General features: G+C 30.1%; 1 protein-coding gene and 1 long non-coding RNA gene across 8 annotated transcripts in view; both read left to right on the forward strand.

Annotated features, from left to right (window-relative positions):
• The window catches only part of LOC129809927 (uncharacterized), a 70,076-nt gene that overhangs the window by 23,149 nt on the left and 23,522 nt on the right, over positions 1 to 23,405 (forward strand). The gene's annotated exons all lie outside the window — the stretch shown is intronic.
• LOC129809928 (uncharacterized) lies at positions 10,980 to 17,642 on the forward strand. Of its 2 annotated transcripts, none has more exons than XR_008752689.1 (5): positions 10,980 to 11,132; positions 11,604 to 11,790; positions 13,010 to 13,063; positions 13,400 to 13,567; positions 16,887 to 17,642. It is a non-coding gene; the product is annotated as an uncharacterized LOC129809928 (long non-coding RNA). The 2 variants fall into 2 exon arrangements; XR_008752690.1 differs by having other exon boundaries at positions 11,649 to 11,790.

Consider the following 23,405-nt stretch of genomic DNA (forward strand, 5'->3'; position numbering starts at 1 on the left):
TCTGAAACCCGTAACATAACCTAATTAACAACTTTTTAATCTAAGGGCTAGAGCAATGGCTAATTCCTTAGACGAAAGGTGAGCAAGAACCGTTTGAAACCGAACAAATGTCAAATGAAAAGTGTACGTCATTGGTCAAATGGCTACTTAAATAAACTTATTTTGACATTTATGCGGTTTCAAACGATTTTCTCAATAAGCAAAGAGACGGCTTAATGGTAAACTGATGGGAATGCAGTGTAATCATTATTTTGATTCTAATTATGATAAGCTCTCTCTCGACTTACGTCGTAAGTCTGTCCAACACATAAGTCAGCGACGGTCAAACTTGGGTATGGAATTCAAAATTCAAATTGTTTTAAAAGTGTGTTAATATTTCACTAAATTTCAGAAAATTATTCAAAATTCGGATTTTTTACTGATTAGGAATGTTGGAAGGACACTTTCGTGTGTTTAACCCTTTAGGGACAATTGAAATATCGGTGTCCCAAATACAAGTTTTCCTACAGTCTTCTAAAGTTAGTTTTTACGAAGTCAGAAAAAGTTATTTTGTCTGATCCCTATTTTTAACCCTCTTGTCCTCTTGAGGAATTGTTTCATACCGCCCACATTGTATCTTAAAGTTTTAAATGCGATAAGATTTTTTTTTAATAAATTACAAATCAATTTTTGGAAAACCAGGTCTTCTAGAATTCTGTACACTTCTAGGAGAATCTAGATATAGTTTACTCAGTTTTTTCCTAGCTGATACGATATTTCATAGATATAGGTCAGCATCTTTTTGCAAACAACTTCTTGCGAACCATTCATAGATTCTCCTATTTATTACATTATATTTTCTACCTCTGGAGTTCTTTGAAGTTTATGAGCCTAATGAAACTTTGCAGTTCTATTTTATTTGTTGTAACACAAATTTATGTAAAATAACATCATACCAAATAGGATTACCTACAAAATGTTTTGATAAAAGCTTAATTCCGAAGAATACTAAGGACTGTTTACCAATAAAATTTTAGTGCCAAGTTTCAACTTCAAACATCTACTTTGCACTAACAATCAACACCTGCTCCTGTATATATTAATATGCATGGATATAGTTTTGATGCTTATATATGCAATTTTAATTTCAGTGGCTGAAAGGCGAATGATAATTTATGAATTTTGATTTGAATCAACATTACAAAATCATCAAAGGAAATTTGCCATTACGCAATTAACATTTAACCCTAACACGAGGAATTTCATTTGCAATTTGTGAGAGGTACGGTATGCAGCGTAATATTGTCTAAAAGGATTAGTGAAAAAAAATCGGGTGAATTCACGCATTGTAGGGCAACCCCACGTACAATTTAATGTGATTGTAAAATTAAATGTACCATTTGCTATTGCTTCGAAATTAGTTGCATGGAGTGGAAGAGGAAAATTTACGCTGGCTGTAAATAATTTTATTACGGCAAAATTATTTTTCCGAGATGCTTTTTTTCATTCCCAAAAGTCTTTGGGTGTTTTTTTTGCGATCGGAACGTGCCGGTGTAAAGCGTGTCGATTGGATTTTACACAGAGAAAAATTTTTATTCAAGAAATGGTTTCTAAAATCAATCCTACTGTGGATAAGAGCAGATTTACCTTATTTCACTTATTTTTAGAAATTTTCACTTCTAAAACCCTAAATCTATCCTAAATAGGATTGAATATAGTAACAAAGTTGATTAATTTTAGAAAAATATGGGTTTGATTTTAGAAAATATGAAGATAAAAATTTCTTAAAAGAGTTTTTAGATATAAATTCTTGATTTTATCTCCAAGTAGGGTCAATAATAGAGTTCTATTCTTATTTCTAGAAACTCCGGATTGATTCTAGAATTTTTGTGGAATTAATTATAGAAACCAGCGAGCTTGATATTAGAAACAGAGTACTTGACTTCAGAAATTTTCAGATTGATTTTAGAAATTTTCCGAAAGACTATTCCTAGAAAATCTCTGGATTGATTTTAGAAAATAAATACTTAATTTCAGAAACTTTCAAATTGATTTAGAAATTTTGCAGGATTAATTTCAGAAACCATCTGGGTTGTTATTAGAAACACAGTACTTAATTTTAGAAATTTTCAGGTTGATTTTAGAAATCTTCCAAAAGTCCATTCCTAGAAACTCTCTTGGTTGATTTTAGAAACTAAATACTTAATTTTAGAAATTTTCAGATTGACTTAGAAATTTTGCAGGATTAATTATAGAAATCATCTGGGTTGATTTTAGAAACACAGTACTTAAATTTAGAAATTTTCAGGTTGGTTTTAGAAATTTTCTAAAAGTTCATTCTTAGAAATTATCTGGGTTGATTTTAGAAACTAAATACTTAATTTTAGAAATTTTCATATTGACTTAGAAATTTTGCAGGATTAATTATAGAAATCATCTGGGTTGATTTTAGAAACACAGTACTTAAATTTAGAAATTTTCAGGTTGGTTTTAGAAATTTTCTAAAAGTTCATTCTTAGAAATTATCTGGGTTGATTTTAGAAACTAAATACTTAATTTTAGAAATTTTCATATTGACTTAGAAATTTTGCAGGATTAATTATAGAAATCATCTGGGTTGATTTTAGAAACACAGTACTTAAATTTAGAAATTTTCAGGTTGGTTTTAGAAATTTTCTAAAAGTTCATTCTTAGAAATTATCTGGGTTGATTTTAGAAACTAAATACTTAATTTTAGAAATTTTCAGATTGACTTAGAAATTTTGCAGGATTAATTATAGAAATCATCTGGGTTGATTTTAGAAACACAGTACTTAAATTTAGAAATTTTCAGGTTGGTTTTAGAAATCTTCTAAAAGTTCATTCTTAGAAATTATCTGGGTTGATTTTAGAAACTGTATACTTAATTTTAGAAATTTTCAGATTGACTTAGAAATTTTGCAGGATTAATTATAGAAATCATTTGGGTTGATTTTAGAAACACAGTACTTAAATTTAGAAATTTTCAGGTTGGTTTTAGAAATTTTCCAAAAGTTCATTCTTAGAAATTATCTGGGTTGATTTTAGAAACTAAATACTTAATTTTAGAAATTTTCAGATTGACTTAGAAATTTTGTAGGATTAATTATAGAATTAATCTGGGTTGATTTTAGCACCAGTGTACTTAATTTTAAAAATTTTCCAAAAGTCCATTCTTAAAATCTCTCTGGGTTGATTTTAGAAACTAAATTCTTATTTATAGAAATTTTCAGATTGACTTAGAAATTTTGCAGAATTAATTATGGAAACTCTCTGGGTTGATTTTAGAAACTAAATACTTAATTTTAAAAATTTTCAGATTCATTTTAGAAGTTTTCCAAAACTCCATTCTCAAAAACTCTCTGGGTTAATTTTAGAAACCAAATATTTAATTTTAGAAGTTTTCATATTGATTTAGAAATTTTTCTAAATCAATTAAGAAGCATTGCAGCATTTGTTTAGTTCAATGGAGTTGGTTAGGACCTTGCTTCGGCAGAACATATACTTAGCTTAGAATACAATTTGTCGAAAAATCCATTTTTAGCGAAATTGTCTTAAAGTAGGTGGGTGTAAATTAAGAAATAAAACATGGATTTTATGCCTTATGATTTTATTGGCTGTTTGATTATATCTCCATCTGATTATTACACTTCAGTTGATTGATTAAAAATGTAATACTCATTGCACAATAACTTTTTTTTGTAAATATATTTTTAAAATTATTTGTTAAGGAGTCTTGGGCATAACTCTATTTCTAATATTATAATCTCTTCTTATACTTAATAAATTATTTATGTCATGGAAATGCAAATTGGAAATTAGAAAATCATGAAACTTCGAACATAGCAAATCTAACATAGAATTTTGTAATATTCAATGAGCATTTTCTTACATCCAAAGTTGTGTATAATTTGTTACATTCCGCAATTTTTTTAATACACTCTGAGATTTTCCTTTTACATTCTGGAGTTTTCCTTAGATAATGCTCTTTCGGTGAAATTCTAGAAGTCTAATACCAAGTGGCATATATTTTCCATACATTCGGTTATTTTTCCTGGATTTCCAAACATTTTGGAGAAAACACTAGTTAGTTCTGAGTCCTCTTTGGTTTGAATATCTGTCAATATCGAAAACCCAAGTTATTTTAAAAAGTGAATAGATTATAAATAATTTTCAGTAACTTAACAAAGGTAAGTATACAAAAAAGTTACTTTTTAAAGCTTTCAAAATAAGAATACTTCAAAAAATCTTCATAAAAAACAATGTAATAACTGAAATTACTAAATGGAAAAATTGTTTCACAATTATTAACGACTTAAAAAAATTCAAAATTTAAAGAAGTTAAATTTCATTAAAAAATATTGGTGTATAAGAAAACGACACAAAATATAGAAATATAGATAGAAAATATAGATTTATTAGTAGGGGCAAGTGGGGTACCTTTAAAATGCAGATTTTCACCTATTTTTCAATGGAATTGAGCCATATCGTAGTGTAACTTAGCTTTTCAATTTATTTGTGCAGCTATATTACATAATGATAAGGCTCAATTTTATTAAAAAATATAAGAAAAATTCGAATTTCAACGGTGCACCATTTTAAAACTCGGTGTGAATTGCATCTCAAATTGCATTGTTTTGTACAAAATTCTGCGAAAAATCCAAATTTTGATTTCTTCAAAAATGCCTCATTTATTTTTTAGCTATATTCACCTGTTAACTGAAAATTTTTGGGTTTTTGATTTAGAATGAACTTCTCAAAAGTTGTGTTGGCTATTACAAAATTAGATTTTCCAAAGAGATTTTTAAAAATCAGGTCCCCAAAACTGAATTTTGAAAATTTTTTAATATAAAAAAAAACATTCTTTTAATGATGCTATTTTATACATGTAGGTACATGAGTGCAATAATTTTTAGTGATACTTTTGAAAAATCGAGGAAATTATGCCAAATTATTGCCACCAAAACCTATGTAATCCCTTAATGTCTAGATTTTCTATCATTTTTTAATGTATTAACGTATATTTATGTATTATTTATTTTTATGTATTTATGTATTAATTTTATGTATTAATGCTACGGAAAAAAGAGACGAAAAACGGCTTTTTAATGTTCCAAACATTCCCGCAGAAATCGTTACAACAAATTTAAACTTGGAATTAAAATATTATATAGCAACGTTACGACATGGCGCTTATATTTATCCTTTCTCATTTTTTTTCTCTTTGCCGTAAAAAAGAAAAAAAGTCTTTTATACAACTACGTACCTATGGAAGGATCAATGATGAGTATGTCCAAATTTGATGAATTACTCGCTTCACGGACTCATGTTGTACGGTGTTCAAATGTGAACCACCTGGACCACCAGTACTACCTGTGATATACTCCGATTTTGCAGCAAATCTATGTAGAACATCGCCCAAATCATTGGATAATATAATTGCTCGAGCAAGGAAATTGTATCAGTACCTCCTGTGGAAGAAAAAACGATTCTATGTAGTCGTTAGTGGGTCTGATTTGAAAACCAATTTTCTGCGTTCTGTTTTACTATCAGAGCCTTATCGTATAACAGATCATAAAGTATTAATTTTGACAAAGCAATGAAAATAATGTAAAAAAATCAAAAATAAAAAGTATCCGTATTTGTCAAATTTGCCCGCCAACTTCGCCCCCTCCACCGGCCTTTCACACAGACGCCGACAAAGCTTGAAATTTAGATTCTTTGTTTAGGGACCTGCGTGCAAAACAATCTAATGGACTAGTTAAAACAAGCACTCTAAATTTCTACAGCAAATCCTGCATATTCCTCCTCATATTCGCAAAACCCGAAAAGAATCCCGCGATAGCCTTTATTTTATACAATTGAAAAGATGGCGTCAAGCACTGCGCGTGAATTTTTACCGTCGGTCATCCTATGAACTAAACAAACATGTCAGATTTTTCACTCACTTAACGATAATAAGAATATTGCTTTCATGACACACTCACTTCTTTACAAATATCCTTTGTGGATTCACTTAGAAAACTACTCTTTTGCCATTTTTCACAGAATTTAATTCCATCGCGCACTTTTCTTCACTGACACTCGGGTGACTGGCACGTATTGACATGACAATACTTGTGATTACTTGCGCAACCCGGCTGTTCAAACATTCACAGATTTATTACATACTCTCGACCGAAAATTCTGATTTTTTTGTGAATGTGCCAGAAATTTCTTGAGAAAATAATTTTTATTTCTGAGGAAATATTTAGTTAGAGTTTTTAAAAATTTTCAATGTTTACGGAAAATGTGTTTTTTTCCTTTTCAAGACACATATTTTCTCATTTTTTGTGCATTTAAGTATTGAAATTTGAGAAAACCGGCCTTGAGACACTCATTACAATAAATTATTGTATTTAATCTGGGAGCAGGACTTTTCTAGCTTTTGTTTTAGTTTATTTACAGTAAATATAGTGGCAGATGCGTTGATAAATTATCTCTAAAAACTGCGTATCCCTTCAATAGCTCCCTTATCATTCATAGAATTCACAGATGCTTATACGAACATATTTAATAATTTTGTGTATAAATAATTCATAGTAAAATAGGATTCCGGGCAAAATCTCCTAAGCTATAATAAATAAAAATGGCTATTCCAGAGATTTTTTCTCCTGGATTCCATCTGCTTCTTCCTTCACATTCCTTCAGGACTGATCAGATGCTGCTTCCTCTATGGGATGAGGAGAGGATCTTTATCCGAAGAGAAATTTCCTGAAATTTTGGTTTTTCTAGTTGTACTCATCTAACCTAAAAATTGACATCATCATAACATGTACTTTAAATTTCAAGAAAATGAAAATGTCATGAGATTTTCGAAATATTCAAAAATCACCTACGCCATTTCATAAGTCAAAAAAGACATTCAATATGTAGAGATAGTTTCATGAAATTTTGGATTTTCATGTTTCTCTCACCTCACCTAAAAACAAACCTACAACATAAAATCGACTTTAAGTTCTAATAAAACATTCATGAAAATTTCATGAAATTTTGGAAATTCTGGAAATTGTCATGAAATTTTCCAAAATCACCTACGCCATTTTAAAAGCCGTAAAAAGACATTCAATATGTACAGAAAGTTTCGTGAAATTTTCATTAAGTTCTTATGAAATTTTGAATTTTCATGTTTCCCTCACCTTACCCAAAAATAAACCTACAACATAAAATCGCCTTTAGATTCTAATAAAACATTCATGAAAATTTCATGAAATTTTGGAAATTTTGGAAATTTTCATGAAATTTTCCAAAATCACCTACGCCGTTTTAAAAGCCGTAAAAAGACATTCAATATGTACAGATAGTTTCGTGAAATTTTCATAAAGTTTTCATGAAATTTTGAATTTTCATGTTTCCTTCACCTTACCCAAAAATAAACCTACAACATAAAATCGACTTTAAGTTCTAATAAAACATTCATGAAAATTTCATGAAATTTTGGAAATTTTGGAAATTTTCATGAAATTTTCCAAAATCACCTACGCCGTTTTAAAAGCCGTAAAAAGACATTCAATATGTACAGATAGTTTCGTGAAATTTTCATTAGGTTTTCATGAAATTTTGGATTTTCATGTTTCTCTCACCTCACCTAAAAACAAACCTACAACGTAAAATCGACTTTCAATTCTAAAAAAAAACAACATTCATGAAATTTTGGAAATTTCCAAAATCACCTATGCCATATAAAAAGTCGAAGAATGGCGTTCCACATGTGTTGAAAATGCTTTCATATTACCCGATGACAAATCCAACAACATCTATTTGACTTTAAAATTTTTAAGATACTTGTAAGCATTTATTATAAAATTTTCTTATTGTTTAAGTGAAATTTTGCACATCTCAAGCGTAAATGACGTTCTAGAAAGATGTTAGGTTTAAGGCCTGTATTTATCATAGATTCATAGTCAATAGACTTCACAGTTTTTAATATATTTTTGTGCAAATTAACCTAAATCTGATCTACATAGGATTATTACTGATTTTTTCCTGAGATTATGCCATTTCTCTGATCTTGTCGTGTAAGTGGAAAAAAAGTTGCAAAAGTCCGAAATGTATTTAAAAAGTTAGGTGACTTTTCAGATTTCGCGAGCTAAGTAAATTCGTCATTCGTTTCTTCATTTTTCTTTTACGTTATCTTCGTATCTTTTAGAATCCTGGGTACCCATGGAAAAAGGAAATTTTTGAACTATTTGGACTCGATAAAAATCCAATTCTTGTGGATAACTATATATTATAGGAATATCCAAATCTAGGATATTTTTTGCAGGATTCCAATAATTTCCCGAGCGAAACAAATATTAGTCAAAAATCGTGATTTTTCAATTTTATGCTTCTTTGCAGATACTGTAACTTCTTTTCATATTTCTAGACTAGAATAAGGGAAAACTTCGCGGGGACAATAAGTGACTTCTAACAATTAAAAATTGCATGAATTCGAAAAATAAATCTTTCTAAAATTTTTCAAAAACTTATTGAAACTTTTTCGGTACGCTCGTCCCCAAAGCGTTAAAAATGTTACGGTACATTTGCTTTTTGACACCAACATTGTAACAAAATTTCAATCGCGAACGACATTTTTGACAATATGGCCGATAATTTTGACACTTGGCAGCGCAGGAAATTGCTTTCGGGGTAGTTTTTCATGTTTTTCTTGATTTTAGTAAATTCTGATTGCCTTGAAAGTGTCTTTAAGTCTCTTGAGAAAACTTAATGTGTCTATAATAACATCGCATTGAAAGAAATGTATTTTGAAGTGTTTTTGTGTGTAATATTATGAGGAATGTGTTGGCAAGCAAGAATTTTGTGTTATTTTGACCACTTCCTGGACCACCCTGAAAATACTGGTCAAAAAACCTTTTATTTTAATGATCAACATCGTAAAGGAGTACTCTGGTATGCAAATATATTTCACAAAATCGATAATATTGGCTTTGGGAAAATTAAAGCTTGTCTCCTTTTCGGTCATTTAGGGACGAGATTACCCATGAATTTTCCTATTTCCCAGAGGAGGAAAAAATTATTTCTCTGTTAAAATATCATATATGACCACTAAGAGTTACAATATTGTGAGTTTTACGGAAATTCATTCAATGAATATTTTGCGGTCTGGAAAAGAGTTAGAGCAGTAAAGATTTTCTTCGAAAATTTGTTGAATCACAATCAAAGCAGTTTCAGACATTTTTTGCGAGTAATAATAATTTTGGTTAATCTAAGTAAGTATCTGGAAAACTTTTAGGTCAACTTTATGTTGTAGGTATGATTTGGGTAAGACGAAATTTTTTTAAACACATATGGAATGCCTTTATTGACCTTTGAAATGGAATAAGTATTACTGGAAAATTTCCAAAATTTCATGAAATTTTCATGAATGTTTTCTTAAAATTTAAAGTCGATCTTACGTTGTAGGTTTGTTTTTAGGTAAGGTGAGGGAAACATGAAAATCCAAAATTTCATGAAAACTTAATGAAAATTTCACGAAACTATCTGTACATATTGAATGTCTTTTTACGGCTTTTAAAACGGCGTAGGTGATTTTGGAAAATTTCATGAAAATTTCCAAAATTTCCAAAATTTCATGAAATTTTCATGAATGTTTTATTAGAACTTAAAGTCGATTTTATGTTGTAGGTTTGTTTTTAGGTGAGGTGAGAGAAACATGAAAATCCAAAATTTCATGAAAACTTAATGAAAATTTCACGAAACTATCTGTACATATTGAATGTCTTTTTACGGCTTTTAAAACGGCGTAGGTGATTTTGGAAAATTTCATGAAAATTTCCAAAATTTCCAAAATTTCATGAAATTTTCATGAATGTTTTATTAGAATCTAAAGGCGATTTTATGTTGTAGGTTTATTTTTGGGTAAGGTGAGGGAAACATGAAAATTCAAAATTTCATGAGAACTTAATGAAAATTTCACGAAACTTTCTGTACATATTGAATGTCTTTTTACGGCTTTTAAAATGGCGTAGGTGATTTTGGAAAATTTCATGACAATTTCCAGAATTTCCAAAATTTCATGAAATTTTCATGAATGTTTTATTAGAACTTAAAGTCGATTTTATGTTGTAGGTTTGTTTTTAGGTGAGGTGAGAGAAACATGAAAATCCAAAATTTCATGAAACTATCTCTACATATTGAATGTCTTTTTTGACTTATGAAATGGCGTAGGTGATTTTTGAATATTTCGAAAATCTCATGACATTTTCATTTTCTTGAAATTTAAAGTACATGTTATGATGATGTCAATTTTTAGGTTAGATGAGTACAACTAGAAAAACCAAAATTTCAGGAAATTTCTCTTCGGATAAAGATCCTCTCCTCATCCCATAGAGGAAGCAGCATCTGATCAGTCCTGAAGGAATGTGAAGGAAGAAGCAGATGGAATCCAGGAGAAAAAATCTCTGGAATAGCCATTTTTATTTATTATAGCTTAGGAGATTTTGCCCGGAATCCTATTTTACTATGAATTATTTATACACAAAATTATTAAATATGTTCGTATAAGCATCAGTGAATTCTATGAATGATAAGGGAGCTATTGAAGGGATACGCAGTTTTTAGAGATAATTTATCAACGCATCTGCCACTATATTTACTGTAAATAAACTAAAACAAAAGCTAGAAAAGTCCTGCTCCCAGATTAAATACAATAATTTATTGTAATGAGTGTCTCAAGGCCGGTTTTCTCAAATTTCAATACTTAAATGCACAAAAAATGAGAAAATATGTGTCTTGAAAAGGAAAAAAACACATTTTCCGTAAACATTGAAAATTTTTAAAAACTCTAACTAAATATTTCCTCAGAAATAAAAATTATTTTCTCAAGAAATTTCTGGCACATTCACAAAAAAATCAGAATTTTCGGTCGAGAGTATGTAATAAATCTGTGAATGTTTGAACAGCCGGGTTGCGCAAGTAATCACAAGTATTGTCATGTCAATACGTGCCAGTCACCCGAGTGTCAGTGAAGAAAAGTGCGCGATGGAATTAAATTCTGTGAAAAATGACAAAAGAGTAGTTTTCTAAGTGAATCCACAAAGGATATTTGTAAAGAAGTGAGTGTGTCATGAAAGCAATGTTCTTATTATCGTTAGGTGAGTGAAAAATCTGATTTGTCTAGTAGTTTATAAGCCGAGTGTAAAAATTTACCACGCGCATTGCTCGACGCCATCTTTTCCAATTGTATTAGAAAGGAAAGGTTGCCGTGGGGCTCTTTGGGCTTCGCGAGTATGAAGAGGAATATGCAGGATTTGCTGTAGAAATTTAGAGTGCTTGTTTTAACTAATCCATTAGATTGTTTTGCACGCAGGTCCCTAAACAAAGAATCTAAATTTCAAGCTTTGTCGGCGTCTGTGTGAAAGGCCGGTGGAGGGGGCGAAGTTGGCGGGCATATTTGACAGATGCGGATATTGTTTTTGATTTTTCCACAATATTTTCCGTGCCATGTTTTATTGTCTTATTATCTGGCAAAGTTCTAGCAATAAATTGCAACATTTATTTTTTTTCTAAAGATATTGACCAGACTCACTAAAAACACTAAAGAAAATCGTTTCTTTCAACCATAGGAGGCCTTGCTACGGACATCTAAATAATCAAACTATTTGGTTCAGTTTCGTTTTGTTAGAAGATTTGCTGCAAAATCGGGAAACCTCAGTGTTGGTGGTCAAGTTGGATTTGAGTTCCAGACAAGAGCAGCCCGTGAAGCTAGTGATCCCTCAAATGCGAACATCCTCATCTTTGGCCCTTTGATAGGTGAGTAATTGAACAAAATGAGATTTTTTTTATATTGTAAAGTGATAAAAGAGGATATAGGATAATTATGAGGAAAAGTTGTAACGTGTAATATTTTAATATTGCCAGTTAAAATTTGTTGTAACCATTTCTTTAGGAATATTCGCAAATTTGCAACCTTAAAAATTGTTTTTCGACATTATTTTCTGTAAAAATTTTCTTAGAACATTAATAAGTGATAGAAAATTAATCTAGACATTACATGGGTTTTGAATGCAAATATTTAGCATAATTTTCCCCGATTTTTCAAAAGATTATTTTCTAAAAAAAAAATATTACACTCAAGCCCTTATATAAATGTATATAAATAGATACATTTAGAGAATGCGTTTTGAAATATGCATTAAAAAAATTTCAAAATTCTATTTTGGAAACCTAATGTTTGGAAACCGCTTTGGAAAATCTAATTTTGCGGTAGATCCCTTAAGTTTATAAGTTCCTCCAAAAGCAAAAATCCAAATATTTTTAGTTATCAAATGAATGTACAGTACCGTTCAAAACATTAAATACACCCTTCGTAAGTTTAAATACACTTGGTTTAAACCGGGAAACGCTGTAATATCCAGTTCTATTGACTGAAATAGTTTCATATTTAAACCTAAGAACAGTTTTAACAAAATTTGGATAAATGCACGACTAATAAAATTAATAATTATTAATTTATATTTTCAAATTATACATTAGCTGTAGCTCAAGAATGAATGAGGATTTTTTGAAGGTATTAAAAATTGGATTTTTGACAGGATCTTGTAGAAAAAGTCGAACTTTATGTGAAATTTTCGCCAAGTTTTGTCCTTTATAATCCTCTTTGATCATCACACTAAGAAATATTTATTAATATTATTATTCAATCACGTTTATGATTTTGAATTCAACCGCCGTCCGTCGTACGAGATATTTAAATTTAAGAGAGTCTTTAGTAGCGCAAAATAATTTTAATTCAAACTAATATTCAAAATTTTTCAGGTTTTCTGTTATTGAAAATCTTAAAAAAAATAAATATTAAAAAAAATACTATAAATTACATAGTTTGAGACAATTGAATATGTTTTTATGTATTTATCTGTAGTGTCCCATGATTCACTGAAAATGGAGAATATTTTATCCTGTCCCATATTTTGTATCGTTTTCTTATACATTAAAATTTTCTTTTAATTTTTAATCTGACAAATTTGTCCAGGAAAGTTTGATGTCCGGGCTGGAAAATATCATTAAATCATGGAACTTTTGTCAGGTATATTGTCTTTCTTTTTTTTATGTGTTGTAATAACAATACTTTTTAATTGTAAGTGGGTCATCTCGTTTATAAGTAAAAAATTATAACCCTTTGTTGACTAAGTTGTAATCGTTAAACATGTATATTTCTGATTTCAAATAATCAATCCCTTCAATTTTGATATAAAGAAAGTGCTATAAAATTCATCAGTAGATTTTATATTTAATTACAAGGAAAATATCGGGAATAATATGTTTTTTACCTTTTAAATGAGATGACTCCCTTAATATTTGTTTTAAATATATTAGATTTTATAAAATTTAATAATATTGTATTTCACTTACTTGCTTATAGAAAACGACACTGAAATAAACGAGCTACCTCATATGAGATGTCTGGATGAGCATGATATCCGCAAGAGACGTCCTTATTAAATTTCGTATACAATTTAAAAGGAATTTTAGGGAAATTTTAAAGGACAATCCCATAATCCATGGTAGCATTGCAGACAAGAGTATCCTGGTAAGTAACCTTTTCAACTTGGCGAGGCAAATACACTGGTTTTACTTGAACACTTCATAACGGTTAAAAACAGTGACTTGGAACTTTCGATTGACCCTTGAATTAGTCGAGACACTAATATCGTTAACATAATCTTTATTCCCACACTCCATCTCACTTTAATCTGCAAAACGTCCAAAACCATGTTCCTTAGGTTTGTTCGGAAACGCATTGTGTTTTTTCGTTGTTATATGTATTGTGAGATTGACTAGGTGGATATTTCGTTCATGTACGAGATACCGCTGAATCATTTCTAAAATGGCGATTTTCAAGCTCGAAGGTTAAAAAGGCTCTAATCAAGATAAGTTTTATGTTCAGTCAAGTTCTTCAAATTTGAATCCTTGTAAATTTGTAAAACCTCAAATTCGAACGTCATTAAAAAAAAGGAAAACGCCATTCATGGCAGATTATAGTAGGGTAAAGTGATATAATTTGGAATTAGTGTTACAAGTTGGACAATTCGCCGGTACAAGTTGGACTTGGTTTTTTTCTTGATAAATACAGTACAAAATTTGTTTTTAAGCACAAGGAATCAAATTATAAAACTAAAGCATTAAAAATATACAAATAAAAATGAAGTACTAAATTTATCAAGACAAAAAGCCTTGTCCAAATTGTACCATTGTCCAACTTGTACCACTGTCCAACTTGTACCACTTTACCCTAATAATTTTATCTAATTTGATTTAAAAGGTAATTGTTTAGAGATCAATATTTACTTGTACATCTCTCATCATCTACGTATTTCTTCAGTTTTTCCTTTGGATTTTCCTGCCCACAATTCCTCCTAGTCTTGATTTTCTATCACTGAATCTCATTGCCCTCGTCGCCAGTGTTTTCAAATATTTTCCTTTCATTAAAGCTAATTAAAATTTGGTATTTTCTCACAAACCTTCGTTTTGACGTATGTTATTTTTAATTTATATGGTAATATCTAATATGCTTCGATTGATCCTTATTCAAACATGGGGCTTGAGAAACTTGACTTATTTTTATATGATCTCTAAAAACATTTTGGATTCGAACTTTTGAAATCAGTTCCAATTAGGTAGAAATTGTTAATGAGTCGATTAAGAAACGAGCAACAATTCTTATCCAAATCTCAATCTACATATTTTGGGTATTTATTACTATATCGGTTTAAATCAATCCTAATCCAGTAAAATAAATTACATAGTAAAAAGAAAAGTTTGAGAAATGCTGAACCTCTTAAAGGATCACGTGCGTTAAGAAATCTAAAAAACAGCATATTTTCTTCAAATATATTTTTTCGACAAAATGATAAAAATAATTCAAGTATATCAGCACATAAAAACACAACATTTAAACTATATGTTCTGAAATGATCGTTCATATATTTTAAAAATTCAGACATTGAGGTGTGACTTTCGGGGAACTTTTTAGAAAAGAACTTACTATTCGATAATTACGATTTTCACGCAGTAGATTCATTAGAAGTTAAAAAAGCAAAATATCTTCTGTTAGTAAATGGGTTAAACTTGTAGGCGAAGAGCACCAGCTATCGGCAGTGTTCCTCGGATCGTCAGGTTATTACCATATTGTTGCACCAATTCAAATGAATTCTTAAAAAAAATTAGCTACTTTTTACAATTTAACTCTCAGAAGAATGCAGCGCATTAGTTCAAATTTAATTTATAAATCCAATTTTCCGTGAGACACCTGATTAAATTCGTGACGATCCGAGGTACAGAGTACATCGTTGCAATTACATCTATTTTTTATTAATTTATTCTTAAAATTTAAAATTCAAATATGCAGATATAGTTAAATGAATCACTAGTATACCGATTAGCAGACAAAAAATACTGAACGATATTTTGAGGCTTATATTTTCAACTAAATATCGAGAATGTCTCTTAACATTCCGATCCAGGGTGTTCTTGACTTACTTGGACAAAGAATTTTTAGTTTTCTTGATTGTAAATTGTAAGTTTTTATATAAAATTCTTCCAAAACTTAAAAATAATGAGATTGTAAAGAATCTCAGTTAAACATTGTTTTTTTTTTTAAAGAACATTTCATTCATGTACGAGTTTAACCTATCTACTAAAAGGAAATAATTTGTTTTTCGACTTCTAATGAATTAACTCTTTGTTTAGTAATTTTGACTACTGCAAAAAATACTTTTCAGAAAGTCTCTGACAATAAAGTTCCAACGACTGAATTTTAAAAATTTTTAAACTAAAACTTTAGAAAATACTGTTGTATAAATAGTGTATTTTTATATGTCTGAGAGCTCGAATAAAATATTTTTTTTTAATATGTTGAAAAAGCAATTTAGAGAAAATATGTTGTTTTGAAGTCTTCATGACCCCCTTAACCAAGGTACAAAGTCCAAAAATTGTAAAACTTTCAAGCAGCATTTCTAGTAAGTGGACAGGATATTTATAGGATAAAGCGGAGCAGTTTCACGATAAAATTGCGCTACCGAACTTTGCTATTATTTTAATAATAGATCAGAATATTTAATAAAATGAATCTATAGGAAACTTTTAATATTTTTAATACAAATCTAAGCATTTTTTACTTCCAGAAATATTGTTTTGGACCTTTAAAAATATTTTATCGTCCTTTTTCTCTAAAATTATTCTGTAACATTTTCTGTCTGTAATATTTTCGGTAAAATTCTTTTTATATTGAATTTTCAGTGAAATTGTGATGAAAATTGCTATTTAAAATAGAAAACATTAGGGTAAGTGTGCCAAATTCCGGCATAGTTGCATGCAAGCGCCAAAGTCTCAAGTTTGAAATGTAATATATCTTTAATAGAAACTTTTTTTTTCATTCCTTCTACTTTAGGAGTGTTGCTTAGAACCTTGTAGACAGTTTATCGTCTTTATTGACTTTAAAGTCATTCTTAATACATTTTAAAATGAATAAAAATGTAAACATAAAATGTAAACAAAGGAATTCTTCCAATACCTTTTTCACGTCATCTCGTTTGTCGAAGCTACATTTTTTGTTATTATTTTGCATTGTATAATCTCTACAGTATGTAAAAGCTAAAAATTCATGAAAATTTGAGGAACAAAAAAGGTGGCCGGAATTGCAAGCTGGCCGGAATTTGGCACACTTACCCTATGTGTAAAAAATATAAATTTAAAAAAGCCTTGATAAAATACGTTATTACTCAAATACTCTATAATAATCACATAATTTTAATAAATTTAGAAGCGCTTACCGATTTAAAAATGCTGTCCAAAATAATTCCTCTTTCTTTAAGAGTCAAATATTATGCCATAATTTCAATATATTTCAGATATGAAATACTGCAATTTCATGCATCTCCATGGACTAAAACCGGAACGGTTTAAGGAAAACGACAAGTTCTTCAAACCTACAATTAAAGGTAGTCAGGACAGCATGGCAAACGACATCGACAATATGTTTCGAAAGTGAAGGACTATGCTGCATTTAAAATATCCAGAGGAATATAATAAGGTATGGAGTTTTACACAATATATCAATATGACCATAGACATCAATAGGTCAATTCACAGTAAAGTACTTTGTAAAAGATTGATGTAAAGTAGTAATATACGGGCTACAGACATTAGGCTTATAGTCATATGGCTTAATTTATCTAGAAATTATAATAAATCCATTATATATATACAAATAAAATTGGTTGCTATTTAGGATTTTGAGACCTTCAAGAACTGGACTAATCCTCTAGTCTGAAGACAGCTATAGAGTGTAAAATATAAGTTTACCCGGTTCCCGAAAGTTTGAAAATTTTATATAACAACCAATTGCGGTATTTTTTTCTCAAATATCTTAAATCAATTGAGCCATGTGATGCGGAGTTAACCCTTTAAGTTAACTCTTGTGTCCCAAAAATAAAAACTAACCTTTCGGACCATTTAAAAGAAAAAATAACTTTCTATAGTCAAAAAATTGTTCTTGTTTTTGGGACACTGGTGCCCTACTCGTCTTTAAAGGGTCAAGCCTTAGTTTTGAAGCCCATATAACTATGAAAATTAGGGCATAATGAAAGAAATAAATTGAATTGTTATGAGAAGAAAGTTTGTTTTTTACTATTTTGTTGAACTTCAGGATTTAATACTTCTTTACTGATGTCCATACAATTTTCGGTTTTTAAATTTCACTATTATGAAACTCAAATACAATACAATATTTTGTTATTATTTTTTGAACTATTAACATTAGATTAATATTTTTACTATTTACTATTGACACTTCATCTCTTCCATCTGAATGGGAAGGGAAATTCTCACCAATACTGCACGATTATAAAGTCTCGAGTTCAAACTTGTCGTTGTAAATTTTATATTCTAATATGAATTTGTCCAGTAAATGATTAAAAATAACATCAATTATTATCAAAGAATAAACCTTTTGATTAATTGAATTTCGAAATTATGAAAAAAGCAAACAAAAAAAGAAACATATTGGAAAAGGGCAGAGGCTTACCCCTGAAACTTCACAGATCAAATACACTTTGCTGCTAAAAATTATCCTTCAAAATTTTGTGATTGATTTTATAAAATTTCTAAAAATAAGTTTTGAGTTTCCAAAATCATCCAGTATGTCTTCTAGAATTGATCCTGCAATATTTCTAAAATTAATTCGAAAATTATCAAAATTAATTATCCTGTTTCTAAAACTAATCATGAAGGAATCTAAAATTGTTTTTGGAAAAAATTATAAAAACAATCTAGAAATTTCTAAACCTAAGTATTTAGTTTCTAAATTCAACCCAAGAGTCTTTTAAAATTGATCTCATAAAATTTTAAAATCAATCCGAAAATTTCTAAAAATAAGTACATATATAGTTTCTCATTTAAACCCAGAATGTTTATAAAATTTCTAAAATCAACCCGAGACTATTTAAAAATAAGTATAGTTTCAAAATTAAACTCAGGAGGTTTCTAGATTCGATCCCATGAAAATTCTAAAATCAACCCGAAAATTTCTAAAAATAAGTATATAGTTTCTAAATTCAACCCAGCGAATTTCTAAATTTGATCCCATGCAATTTCTAAAATCAACCCGAAGATTTTTAAAAATAAGTATGTAGTTTCTAAATTTAATCCAAGAGATTTCTGGATTCGATTCCATGACATTTCTAAAATTAACCCGAAAATTTCTAAAAATAAGTATATAGTTTCTAAATTCAACCCAGCGAATTTCTAAATTTGATCCCATGCAATTTCTAAAATCAACCCGAAGATTTCTAAAAATAAGTATGTAGTTTCTAAATTTAACCCAGGAGGTTTCTGGAATCGATCCTCTGAAATTTCTAAAAACAATCCGAAAATTTCTAAAAATAAGTATATAGTTTCTAAATTCAAACCAGGGAATTTCGAAATTTGATCCCATGCAATTTCTAAAATCAACCCGAAGATTTCTAAAAATAAGTATGTAGTTTCTAAATTTAATCCAAGAGGTTTCTGGATACGATCCCATGACATTTCTATAAACAATCCGAAAATTTCTAAAAATAAGTATATAGTTTCTAAATTCAACCCAGCGAATTTCTAAATTTGATCCCATGCAATTTCTAAAATCAACCCGAAGATTTCTAAAAATAAGTATATAGTTTCTAAATTCAACCCAGGAGGTTTCTGGAATTGATCCTACGAATTTTCTAAAATCAACCCAAAAATTTCTAAAAACAAGCATATAGTTTCTAAATTTAACCCAGGAGGTTTCTGGAATCGATCCTATGAAATTTCTAAAAACAATCCGAAAATTTCTAAAAATCAGTATATAGTTTCTAAATTCAACCCAGGAGGTTTCTGGAATTGATCCTACGAATTTTCTAAAATCAACCCAAAAATTTCTAAAAACAAGCATATAGTTTCTAAATTTAACCCGGGAGGTTTCTGGAATTGATCTCAGATATTTTCTAAAATCAACTCGAGAATTTCTAAAAGTAAGTATATAGATTCTAAATTCAACCCAGGAGGTTTCTGGGATTGATCCCACGAAATTTCTAAGATCGAACCGAAAATTTCTAGAGGTAAGTATTTAGTTTCTAAAATCAAACTGAAGGTTTCTAGGATTGATCCTATAAAACTTCTAAGATCAACCGGACATTTTCTAAAATCAATCCCATATGAACTAAAATTCAGGGAGTAGTTTTAGAAAGTTTTAAGAAATATTTTCTTGAATCAAGTACTGTCATTTTAGGAAATTTTGAGAAATATTTCTAAAAATAAGAAAGTTAGTTGCTTGGAGCAAAATTTAGCCTATTTTTAGAGTGATTTTTCTTGTTTTTAGTGGCATATTTTTCTCTGTGTATAAGTAAAATAAAGTAAAATCCCAAATATTGCTCAATAATGCTGTAGCCAGTAGATTGGAATTAATTAGTCTACTCAATAAGCTACAAGCTGAAGGAATTTCACCCATCAATTGCGTGAGAAGACGGGAAGAATATAAAGTGCAATTTAGTAAGATTCCTCCATTCTCGTGCGTAATGATTCCCTTCGCTCTTTTTTTTGGTTTAGGATTCACTTGGGCAATTTATGTTGAAAGAAAATGCGGAAAACAGACGGTTTCTGCGCCAAATCTCACGTAGGACACGCAACAAAAAGATAACTCAGGGGAGGGTATACAACTCCCGGTTGAGTGACACAAAACTTATCTATTTGTATGGGGAGACCTGAATAAGCCTAACTAACTTACTGCATTCATTTGTGGTTTACTCGGTACCGAGGGCGTCTTTTGCACGCAATTTCGTCGCAGACCACCCTCGAGTTTCCTCAGTCATTCATGTCTTCCTCCATTTATTCCATTAGTGGGACGCCTCAAAGAAACATTCATAGAGCAAAAAATGCATTTCTATACCATGTAGAAATTCCCCTACTTTATAATACGCTTATCGTAGTATCACCTTACACTCAGACAAATTCAAATATCTTGGTAGTACGAATGGGGGTAAAGATTACCAATGCTACTCAGTATTCCATTAGGTGCCACGGTTGCCACTATCATACAGGCTTTAGGCTTAAGGCCTAGCCATATGGATTAATTGCTCTAATTTTTTATCAATTACGATGTTTTGGAAAAATTTAACTTAGGATTGGATTATTAAAGGCAATGGCCTATTAGGCTCTCAAAAAGCATTAAGATTGCTCGCAATTTAGGATTGTAAGGTCTTCGGGAACTGGGCTAAACCTCTAGCCTCAAGTCCGCTATGCGTTCTGATATTTTATTTTGGACTTACAATTATCTTAAACTCTTTAACTTTGATTATTTCAAGGACGAAGGGCTGAAAACGGTTTACACAAATGGGTTTTAATTGTATTTTAATAGGTTGCTCATTATTTTGCTGAATTATAGCACCTACACACTAGAATTTCGTCACAAATTGCCCTTTTAAAAAAAAATTGACGTTTCTACCTCCAATAATAGGAGAAATTTTCATTAAGAATATATTTTTTCTTTAAATTGTACCTAGTATGTATTCAGAATGCATATTTACTCTATTCAAGTCTATTTAAACTTTTGTGGGTCAAGTCAAGCTTTTCCTCTCTGAATGAATCAAAGTTTAAGAGTTGACACAAGTAATGTAAATCGACATAAAATTTTATTGGATATTATAATAGCAGAATATGCCATTATTAACACGTAATCTAACAAAAAAAAAAACGTGAATGGAATGTGACTTATAGCCTCTACACACCTAAGAAATTTGATGATATTGTAACATAAAACATACAACCAGTGAAGGGATTTTCCATCGTTTATCCCAGAGGTTGGAATCGACGCTAAGACGGCGATGGCCGCATGGAAAGAGGGCAAAAAGATGAAATTGAGATGAATAAATTGAATTGAATTGAAAAACATTGAAGTATATTTCCTGCAGAAGCATAGGGAATTTGTTTCAATATGGACGTACATTTTCCTAGTGTATAGAGACCATTAAAGAATCAAACTAAATAATTATAGTATTCTTACAAACGATTCAATTCACTTACAATAAGAAGACGATAGATAGATTTTTTTTAGTAGTTAACTGGGTTAACTTTTCGAAGCAAGTGTTTGGAATCGCTGGTTTATGAACTACAACCTCATCAATTTTAAATTGTAAAAAAAAACTATCCTAATTTGAAAACCTGTGGTAGAACTAGATAGAATTAAATCTCACTTCTATGGGCCATCTAAAACAGAATTTGTTTGATACACGCAGGGTAACTGTACAAAATTTCGGTTAGCTTGAAATTTCTGCCATGTTGCTCAAATTTCAATAAATTTTTAGTTTTCTCATTCTCTATAGGTTATAAACTGAAAAAAATAATAGAAAATTTTTCTGCTACGAACAAAATCTGTGTAAAAGACTTTGGTAGAATTCCGGAAGAGCTAAGAACTATGAGAAACAAAGTGGCCGAAATATTACCCAAAGCCATGTCTATATTTTTATTCACTAAACAATAACCTTAAACTGTATACAAGGTTTAATGAAACATTCCTTAAAAGAAATAACAAAAAAACAATGCATGCAATGCAACTATGTCGCAATTTGGTACAATTAGCCTAATTTTACATAACAATTTTAAGCCTCTTTTCAGGGCTTTTGTAGCTTTTAAGATACCCCAACAAAAAAATTAGAATTTGCAAAGATCCGACTAGAAACAAATAAATAGAAATAACTAGAAATAAGACATTTACACTTGAAGCTAAAATTCGTGCAAACTGTGCTTATGCCTGAGACTGACGTTAACGTGCCAGTAATGTAGGCAAAACAAACCAGTTTCGTCGCGAATAGTAAGTAAAAATTCAGAAAGGTCGAAAATCTAGAGATACCGTTCATGCGAAATTAAAGAAATACCTTTTAAAACCACTAAATGTAGTTTGTGTGATGCATTTTTGGAATTTATCACTCTTTTATTGCAAAGATTAAAGATAAAAAGTTAGTCCCCTGCAATTTTGATCCTGAACCATGTGAGGGAGGGGAAAGAGGGGTGGGTCGTCTTTACTGTGAATTTTTGAAATGACCTCTAGGAGATTCTCTAAAACATCCAAGACTGAAACGAGGCGATAGTAAAGTCCTTGATAACCTTTTTTTAAAAACCGGTCAAATTGACCGGTCATGGTAGGTAGGGCGAATGAAAAAAAATTTGAAAAAGACAAAACAAAATTAAAAGCAAACACTCAAAAATATATCACATGGACTGGACATATTAAGAAAAATCATACACTTAGATAGTCGCATTTGAACGTTTCAGTCTACGTAAATATTAGAAATATGTCCAAAAGGTCAATTTGACGATGCCTATCACTTTTCTTTTGTACTTTTAATTTATTTTTGGCTTTTAAGAACCTCTAGGCAAAGGGGAAAGTGCGCTACCTTCGCACGAGTTAAGCTTCGGACAATTCATTTTTTTCTCTGTGTTCCTTATGGATTTCACCACTGATTACTGCATTCCTGGATAGTAGGTAGACATTTTTGTGTCCCATAGTAGTGCAAACAAAGTGAATAAAAGTACGAATAAAAACGTCGTACCCTTGCTTCTTGATATTCTCCAGACTGAAAATGACTTAAATCCTACATTTTCATTCCTCAGCATCAAATCGCATCATTCCTGGGTGCACTTTTAATTGGTTTTTTTACACTACTATGAGACACGAAAATCTCCACCTACATAGCTCCTTTCTGAAAATTTGAGGCATTGGACTTTTAGCTATTAAAAAAAGATTTGTGCGAAGCATCAATCGTCCGAAGGTAGCGAACTTTCACCTACCTATTGCATTGTCACTAATTTTAGTTTTTCGCTCTCTTCCGTTTTTTTACTTTGTTGTTTTTCAGAAC

Source organism: Phlebotomus papatasi, chromosome 1 (assembly GCF_024763615.1).
Source record: "Phlebotomus papatasi isolate M1 chromosome 1, Ppap_2.1, whole genome shotgun sequence".
NCBI lineage: Eukaryota > Metazoa > Arthropoda > Insecta > Diptera > Psychodidae > Phlebotomus > Phlebotomus papatasi.